This window comes from Papio anubis, chromosome 7, assembly GCF_008728515.1.
Source record: "Papio anubis isolate 15944 chromosome 7, Panubis1.0, whole genome shotgun sequence".
Taxonomy (NCBI): Eukaryota; Metazoa; Chordata; class Mammalia; order Primates; family Cercopithecidae; genus Papio; species Papio anubis.
Window position 1 is genome coordinate 14,389,567 of NC_044982.1, and position 9,876 is coordinate 14,399,442.

The 9,876-nt window shown below is 46.9% G+C and overlaps 1 long non-coding RNA gene across 1 annotated transcript; it reads right to left on the bottom strand.

Annotated features, from left to right (window-relative positions):
- Positions 1-2,357: 2,357 nt before the first annotated feature.
- On the bottom strand, positions 2,358-9,639 carry LOC108586962. Its single transcript, XR_001905028.3, has 2 exons — positions 8,602-9,639; positions 2,358-3,049 (listed from the first exon to the last, which is right to left on the bottom strand). It is a non-coding gene; the product is annotated as an uncharacterized LOC108586962 (long non-coding RNA).
- Positions 9,640-9,876: the final 237 nt, after the last annotated feature.

Here is a 9,876-nt window from a genome sequence, read left to right on the forward strand (position 1 = left end):
ATTGTACTCCAGCCTGGGTGACAGAGTGAGACTCCATTTCAAAACAACAACAACAACAACAACAAAAAACAAGCAATATATATATACTTACACACATATATATATTGAATTAGCTAATCAAATGTGTCTCCCTTCCTCCAAAGTCCCAGAGGCTTTAGCTGTACTTTGCTTTGGGCACTGTTGCCTTTCTCCCTTGTAATTCGGGTATTGATTTTCCGGTTAGTATCTTTTGGGGGATTGGCCATTTCTATCCCAGGCATCTCTAAGGGCTGCATGGGAACAGACTTTCAACAGTGACTACACAGTGTGGTGGTTCCAAGCATGAGGGCTCTGGAGTCAGATAGTGTGTGTAAAATCCCAGCTCCGCCAATCGGCCAACCGTGTGGCCTTGGGAAGTAACTTCATTTCTCTGTGCCTCAGTTTCCCCACCCATAAACAGAGGAACTGGGGATAATCACGGAACCCATTTCCTAGAGTTGTTATGAGAACTAACATTCCTGAGCCTCTCACAAGAGTGCCCGGCACATAGTGGGTGCTAGATCAGTGTTTGTTGAAGGAGTGAATAGCTCTTGAAGCCTCTGACGAACTTGAGTCAGCTCTTCTGCTGCAGGTGGTCCAGCCAACATGTAGAAGCCACCCACCCACACACTGGCCAGCACAAGCTTGCACAGGAGCCAGGCTAAAGTGGGCTCCATGGCGCATGTTCCCAAATTAGCCTTTACAATGGTGATGAGCAGGCACGCTGCACCTGTCATTTCAGGAAAACTAAGCAGACATTCCCCTCAGGGGCTGCAGTGAGGCCAGCTCCATGGCCAGCACCTCTCCAGGAAGGCAGACAGGCTTCAGGAGCAGGAGCAGGCCTCATTAATAATTAACACCTCACAGCGAGAGATTTTTCGCCACAATCAGAGCTTCGTAGTGCAGTGTCAGAATTCAAACCCAGAACTGCATGGCCCGGGACAGCGACTTAGCCTAGCACAGCCTCAGTTCCTGGCCTGTGAAACGGGAGTGCTAGCACCCACCCTTCTGGGTGGTTTGTGCTAGCAACATGTTATGAGTTCTGAGTGTCTCCACGCCAGCATTAAGCTGAATGGCTTACCTCATACGCCTTCCAGACCCGGGGAAGTAGGCTAAGGCCAGCCTGGGAAGATTATTTGCAGGGAATTAGAGTGGGAGAGAGCAGGATTAGGGCAACCTTCCAAACAGGGGCCCAGCAGCTCCCATCTGCAAAGGACTGGTGCTCCCTTTAGCTGAGAATAAGCACTTGCTGCTCTAAATGTTTACAAAAGGGTTGACAGGAGGAAGAGTCAGTCATGAGGTAGAGAAGTCAGCTGCGGGGATACCCTCACCTAAACAGGCAATACCTTTAAGGCCAGCACTGCCCTGTTCTCCACCTGGCCCTCCTCCAGGACCTCTCACCAGCAGGGTTACAGCCAGCATGCACCAGTTCTGCAGAAGATGGCTGGTGTCATCCGGAAATGAGGAGACCTGGCTGGGTCCCTGCCCTGCCACTCACCAGGAGACCTGGGCAAGCCTCCTTCCCTTTCTGGGCCTCATTCCTCACCTGTATAATGAGAGTGCTGGGCCAGTAACCTATTTGGCCGCCTAGATTGCATGCCCTGAGACAGCATGATTCAAATGGGAAGGGAAAGGATTGAGGAGAAAGTATCCATTTGGAATTCCTACCAGGTTTCAAGGCAATAACAACAAAAAAAGAGACCAAACTGTCACCTACAGAGAGACAGAATTCACAGTTGAATGACATGCTTTGGATCTCTGTCCCCACCCAAATCTCATGTTGAAATGTAATCCCCAATGCTGGAGGTGGGGCCTGGTGGGAGGTGATTTGATCATGGGGGCAGTTTCTCATAGTTTAACACATCCCCCCTTGGGTGCTGTTGTCGCGATAGTGAGTTCTCATGAAATCTGGTTGTTTTAAAGTAAGTGGCACCTCCCTCCTCTCTCTCTCTCTCTTGCTCCTGCTCCAGCCATGTAAGACATGCCTGGTTCCCCTTAGCCTTCTGCCATGATTGTAAGTTTCCTGAGGCCTCCCAGTAGCAGAAACCACTTTGCTTCCAGAACAGCTTACAGCTTGCAGAACTGTGAGCCAATTAAACCTCTTTTCTTTATAAATTACCCAGTCTCAGGTAGTTCTTTACAGCAATGTGAGAGTCGACTAACATAAATGAATAAATGATTAATGAATTAACGAATGCATAAAAGAGGAGATGAGGATGATGTACAGGACTGAATGCTAACAAGCAACAGACTTCCCTCCCAAGGACATGGAAAGGATGTAACTCAATTTACCTCCAAGGGTAAATTACAGAATCCACATGAAATCAACACAATCAGAATTACTCAAAGACACTTTTAATAACATAAATAATTCACATTTTTTGAGCACTTATTTTCCAGAAGACATTGTTCTTTGTGTTTTACAACTATAAGCTCATTTAATCTTTACAATAATGTAAAATAGGTAATATTATAACCCCAATTTACAGATGAGAAACTGAGGCACAGAAACGTCTAAGGCTAGTCTTGTAGTCTTGGTTCGGAGCTCATGGGCTAACACTCCCAGTACTGCTTCACGGTAGTCAGAATGGCACTGAACCCAGAGTATCCCCTGGCTATGATGTTACTGAGGAGGGTGCTGTTTACCTGTGCCCCCACCTCCATCATTCTCTCAAGAGTCAGAGTCTTCCATACCATATGGGGCTGGAGAAGGTCTGAGTTTCAAGCCCCCTGGCTTCTCCAGTTAGAAACCCTGGGGTTCCACACTGTCCTGCACCAACTCTGCCTGGTGCCACCTTCATAACTCTGTTGGCCATATGGGGAGTCTGGGACCCAGAGCTTCCTCCCCAGGCACCAGCAGAGGCAAGCCAGAAGCCCTTTGCTTCCCTGCACCACACACAGGCCCAGTCCCCAGCCAGGATCCATACTCCACCACCAGAAGTGCATTCCCTCAAGAACAGGGGTGCCAGGCTTCCTGCAGGATGATCCCATCGGCTCGGAGACCCCAAGTCTTGCATAACAGCTTAGGGGCCTAGAAGGGTAGATAAGAGTTCCTGTTAAGTCAGGGTCTTCATGTTAGTTCCACTACTTAAAACTGACTTCGGGCTGTAATCTCAGCACTTAGGGAAGCCAAGGTGAAAGAATTGCTTGAGGCCAGGAGTTTAAAACCAGCCCGGGCAACACAGCAAGACCCCATCTCTATTTTAAAAAAAAAAACAAAAAACAACTCTGACTTCAAGTAGGTCACAGGCCTTTCTCTGACTACCAGGACACACTTTCCCAGTGAGACTGGAGAGGACCGAAATATCAGATGAATTCTTCTTTTGTCACACTCTTGTGATTTCAAGCCCACACAATAACCCTAAGAGGTAAATACATTACCATTTTTCATCAACTCTACGATGCACCATTATTTTATATACCACTAAGAAAAGGGAGGGAGAAACTCTAATGCAACTTTGATGTGCAAACAATTGTAACACTCTCCCAATTTCAGACGTGTTGTAATATGGGCATGTGCGCTTCCCGGAATGGATGAAATGTGGTGTAATCCCTATTTTATGGATTAGGAAACTATGACCTTGGTATAGGTTACTGAGTCAAGCTCTTGGGGAAAATAAGGGCAAGTGGTTTTTGAGGTTTTTGCTTTGCCACTAAATCCCACGTCTTCTACCACCTGACTCACCTTCCTTGGGGGTGTGTAAGACAGAAGAAATGGGCAGGCCATCTTTGCAGAGAAACACACACATCAGTGATGGACTATTTATGGGGAATCAGACTTTGCCTCGGGCTGCTTTGGGACACTGTAATTGCAGTGAATTCAGAGAGCAGATAGAATGGGATTGGCATGCAGCAGGCAAGGCCAGGAAGAGATGATTGAAGAGCAGGGAGGAAAGGCAGGAAGAGCCCTGGGAGGAAAGGGAAGAGGGAAGGTGGAGCCCTGGACCCTGCCCTCAGCTCTCCCGTTCATCAACTGGTTGATCCCTTCCCTGAGCCACATTAACAGAAGAGGAGCCAGGCATAGTGGCTCACGCCTGTAATCCCAACAACTTGGGAGGTTGAGGCAGGAGGATCAGTTGAAGCCACAAGTTTGAGACCTGCCTAGGCAACATGGCAAAATCCCCATCTCTAAAGATACACTTAAAAATGAGCCATGTGTGGTGGCGCACATCTGTAGTCCCAGCTACTCCACCAACTGAGGTGGGAAGGTCACCTGAGCCCAGGAGTTCGAGGCTGCAGTGGGCTATGACAGCACCACTGCACTCCAGGCTGGGCGACAGGGCAAGACCTTGTCTCAAAACAAAACAAAACAACAAACAAAAACCAGAAAAAGCCAGGGGAAATCCATTTGAGGAGGATCCTCAGTGAGATGCTGAATAACAATGCACTGTAAAAATGATAAAGCATTCTGGCTGGGCACGGTGGCTCACTCCTGTAATCCCAGCACTTTGGGAGGCCAAGGTGGGCAGATCACTTGAGGTCAGGAGTTTGAGACCAGCCTGGCCAACATGGCAAAACCCCGTCTCTACTAAAAATACAAACATCAGCTGGGTGCAGTGGCTGGCACCTGTAATCCCAGCTACTTGGGAGGCTGAGGCAGGAGAATTGCTTGAACCCAGGTGGAGGCTGCAGTGAGGCGAGATCACACCACTGCACTCCAGCCTGGGTGACAGAGTGAAACTCCATCTCCAAACAAATAAATAAATAAATAAAAATAAAAAATAAAAGTAAAGATTATAAAGCAGTCAGCAAATTTAAGTTTCCTAAAATAATAAGTAAAAATACAAAAACCCAAGCAGCATGTGGGACCCATCTCACATGGGACAGCATGCTATCACATTTAAAAGCAACCCCAAAATGAACTGGAATGCAAGTTACATCTTTATTTTATTTTTCTATTTTTTGAAATGGAGTCTCACTCTGTCGCCCAGGCTAGAGTGCAGTGGCACGATCTCAGCTCACTGTCACCTCCTGCTTCCGGTTTCAAGCAATTCTCCTCCCTCCGCCTCCTGAGTAGTTGGGACTACAGGCACGCATCACCACATCTGGCTAATTTTTTGTATTTTTAGTAGAGACGGGGTTTCACCATGTTGGCCAGGATGGTCTCGATCTCCTGACTTCATGATCTGCCTGCCTCAGCCTCCCAAAGTGCTCAAAGTGCGGGGATTACAGGCGTGAGCCACCGTGCCCGGCCAAACTAAGTCTTTACTCTCATCTTTTGAAAATTGCCAAAAAGAAATCACGTTCTCTTGCTTGTCTTGTGTGACACAAGTTGTATCTCCTGCAACATCAACCGGAAGCTGTGCTGAAACTCCATTCAGGCTCAATCTGTGTCTCCCTCCCTCCCTTCCTTTCTCTCACCTTGAATTCCCAAAACTTAAAAGAAAACCTAACCTAACCTAACCTAATAAAGGCCTTACTCACAATTCCTTGCATTTCAGAATCTACCCTGTTTCTCTTGCAGACAGATTTTTGCCCTTTTGGAAACAACTCAATTTTTTTTTTTTTTTTTTTTTTTTTGGACAGAGTCTTGCTCTGTTGCCCAGGCTGGAGTGCAGTGGCGTGATCTCGGCTTACTGCAATCTCCGCCACCATACCCAGCTAATTTTTGTATTTTTAGTAGAGATGGGGTTTCACCATGTTGGCCAGGCCAGTCTCGAACTCCTGACCTCAAATGATCCACTCACTTCAGCTTCCCAAACTGTTGGGATTATAGGCATAAGCCACTGCACCCAGTGTCAATCTACATTTTTTTGACCCTTAAAATTTCTTTGATTTCATCCACCTTCATAGTTAGCACACCAACCACCCAGGCCCAGAAGCTGCCCACTAGGCAAGGGTGTGGGGAGCATGTTAATACTTTTTGTTCCTGGCATATAAACATAAGCATCAAGGATCTCTTGACCTGTCACATAGCAGCTGTCAGATTCCTGATTGGGAGGTAAGAATAATGCACGGTCTAAGTTCTCCCAGTGACTGTTTTTAAGCTATTTCTACAGACACGCGAACTTAAGATTTCCCCCCAAACTATCCCTCAAAAAAAGGGAGCTGCCCTATATTCAGGTCCTTACAAAATCTAGCATGTTACAGAAAAAGCTTTCTTGCTATCTTGAACATTAAAATACTATTTTGAGAAGATACATTAGTCTGAAGAAAATCAGTCAATGCCAATTTGGAATGCTTGTAAAGATCCTGATAATCGCATGATAGAAACAATGAAAAAAGAGACAGAAACACTTAATGCTGATTTAGTCCTTTCAGGGAAGGGCCTTACAATTGTGTAGGAAGTTGTGAAAGAAAAAAAAAAAAAAATACGGCTGGGCGCAGTAGCTCATGCTTGTAATCCCAGCACTTCGGGAGGCCGAGGCCGGTGGATCACCCGAGGTCAGGAGTTCGAGACCAGCCTGACCAACATGGAGAAACCCCACCTATACTAAAAATACAAAATTAGCCAGGCATGGTGGCGCATGGCTGTAATCCCAGCTACTTGGGAGGCTGAGGCGGGAGAATTGCTTGAACCTGGGAAGCAGAGGTTGCGGTGAGCTGAGAACACGCCATTGCATTCCAGCCTGGGGGACGAGAGCGAAACTCCATCTCAAAAAAAAAAAAAAAAAACCACACACACACACACTTTTAAAAGACTACAGTGCTTATGATATAGAAGTCATAAATATGTTTCCACAGGAAGAATCTTTTCCTGTTATTTCTGATGATAGTATCATGTATAGTTTCAAAAGATGTGGCCTCTCAACCAATGTGCACTGAGGTGTGAAACTGTTAGAGGACTCCAGGGAATGAGGATGAAGATGCTGATGTCAGCCAGGCACCATGGCCTGTGCCTGGAATCCCAACACTTTGGGAGACAGGAGGGGCTCAGCTTGAGGCCAGGTTCAAGACCAGCCTAACTAACATGGAGTGAAACCCCATCTCTCTTTAAAAATAAAAAATTAGCAGGGCATGGTGGCATGTGCTGAAGTAGTCAGCCAGTTACTTGGGGAGGCTGAGGCGGAGAATAAGCAGGCCGGGGTGGGAGGTTAGTGGGCCAAGATGTTTCTGTACTCAGCTGAATGGCAAGTGAGACTCATAAAAAGAAAAGAAAGAAAAAGAGTTTGCTGGTTTGGTGCATGTGCCTGTAATCCCAGCAGGAGGCTGCAAGGCCAGGCGGACCACCACCCTGAGATCCAGGAGTTCAAGACTAGCTGGTGGTGGTGGTCCAGGTATCCTAAGTAGAAATTCAGCCAGGCGTGGTGCTTTGCCTTGTAATCCCAATGCCAGGAGGCTGAGGCAGGAGGAGCTGGCGGGCTGTTGGGTGGGAGGTTGCAGTGGTGAGATCCATACATTGCACTGTACCAATATACTTATATATATGGAAAATCTCAGATTTGTGAACTGCAGCAACATTTCTGCTCCCGCCAATTCTCTCAACCTGACAGAGTGAGACTCCGTCTCAAAAAGACAAAACAAAACAAAACAAAACAAAACCCAAGAATTTTCTGAAGACTTTTTGGTTAGAGAGAAGAGTTGACTGCAAATTATCCACTGCTATAGTTGTGTGATGCTTTGATTTTTCAAAGTGCTTGTCTGTCCGTCATATTTGATCCCCATCCCCAGCAACCCTGCATGGTAAACAGGACACTTGCTCCAGTTTACAGGTCAGAGGAAGATTAAGTTTAGAAAAAAATAAAAACTAACAAATATTTGTGTGGCTGTCACAGTTGTTTGGTTCCATGGGGTGGGCACGTTTTAGTGAGAACTCTTCTATTGCAAATTTAGGAAAAACCAGCTCAAACTAGCTCATACGAACAAACAAACCAAAAAAAAAGGAGGCCGGGGAAATTCATTGGTTCATATAATAAGTTCAAGAGGTGGATTGAGGGGACCTCAAACAATATCATATTCTCTCCCTGTCTCCTGTGTGGGTGACATTCTCAGGTAGGCTGCCCCCAAGATGTGGCAAAGAGACAAAGATGATCACCACCCCCAGGACTGGATCCTGCCAACTTTGCAGCCTGGTGGCTGTTTTGGTTTGTATGTTTGTTTGTTTTTGAGATGGAGTCTGGTTCTGTCACCCAGGCTGGAGGACAGTGGCGTAATCTCGGCTCACTGCAACCTCTGCCTCCCAGGTTTAAGGGATTCTCCTGCCTCAGCCTCCCAAGTAGCTGGGACTACAGGTGCACACCACCACACCCGGCTAATTTTTGTATTTTTGGTAGAGAGGGGGTTTCACCATGTTGGCCACGTTAGTCTCAAACTCCTGACCTCAGGTGATCCGCCCTCCTCAGCCTCCTAAAGTGCTGAGATTACAGGCGTGAGCCACCGTGTCCGGCCCACCCACCAGTTTTTTAAAGGTCTGGTGCTGGGACTCTCTGGCCTGGCCCAAGTCTGGTTCTCGGCCCTGAACCAACCAGGCGGCTCTGCCTTGTGTCACAGGCTCACCGCTGGCGCTGAGAGTGTGGTCCTTCCCCTCAGCACAGGGAAAGGCTTGGTTTCTCAGAGGAAAACCAGGTGTTGTTACTAGCAGGAGGAGGAATGGATGCTGGATAGGCAGAAACTGCAGATGTCCATTACAGTCACCATGCTCACCATTCAGCTGAAGCAGAGCAGCGTTGTCCTGGGTCCTATAACCAGATCGCAGACTCCAGATCTCGTGGCCCATTTCCATGTGGGTGGAGAGAAACTCATTGACATGACTTAAAATGGCTGAACTGATAGCAAAACCCAGTCCATCAGCTCTCTGGCTTTAAACTCACACTTATTGTCAGAAATCCCAGCTTGCCCCTATCCTACCATGCCTCGCATTTCTGGCAAATCACCTACCACCTCCCCTGTAAAGCAACACCTTTCATTTAGAAAGAACATATTCCCAGGTATACAGTAAGTCAATGGTCAAGCCTCCCTGTGTTCTTCCTTTAGATTTGCTGGGAGGCAAAGGGAAAGCCATCCAGGGCCCAGCCTCTATTTCTCCTTCTAAGGTTACCCCAACTAAGGTACTTTAATAGTTCCCCCTGCTTCCCTCTTTCTTTCCATTGCCCCACTCTTGAGTGTCTATCTGTCCAGTTCTGATTGATTGAAGAGGCTGCTCTGTCCATGTTCTTTCACATATAACAGTGCCAAGACTGTGCCAGATTTCTTTTTCCTCCCCCAGAGTCCAGCACTCTGCCTGTAGGCCACTTTCAATAAATGGTTCTAACTTGCACCAGCCCCACTTTTGGGGTGACTTGAGGGTTAATAGGCACAATGTAAGATAGACATTAGTCATTTCTATTTCTAGACTTTCTGATAACAGGTTGTTCCAGAGTGGACGGGAGCAGTTCCAGAGGCATTGCATAGGATGCAAATCTGTCTTCGGGCTATTTTCTTAATCAAAGCATCATTTGGTTGCTTTATGGTATTTTATTAAAAGTAATTTCTCTGGATGGTGTCCTTCTTTAGCCTAGCTCTTCCCAGTAAAAAGCTCTTCTTTTGTATATCTACATTCTTTCCAGAGATGGATATTGATGAAATCATACATTTCATTTCTCTCAAATGTTTAAAGGGCCGGGCACGGTGGCTCACGCCTGTAATTCCAGCACTTTGGGAGACCGAGGCAGGCGGATCATGAGGTCAGGAGTTCAAGACCAGCCTGGCAATGGGAGTGAGAACTCCCTGTTTCTCAAAACCACAAAATTAGCCCGGAGGTGTGGCAGCCTGCGCCTGGATCCACCTACTCAGGGGAGGCTAAAGGCAGAAGAATTGCTTGAACCTGAATTGGGCAGGAGGAGTTCTTTGCTGAACTGAAGGATCAAGCCACTGTACTTTCGAGGTCTGGGTGACAAGATGAGGACTCTGTCTAAAAAAAAAAAAAGAAAGAAAGAAAGA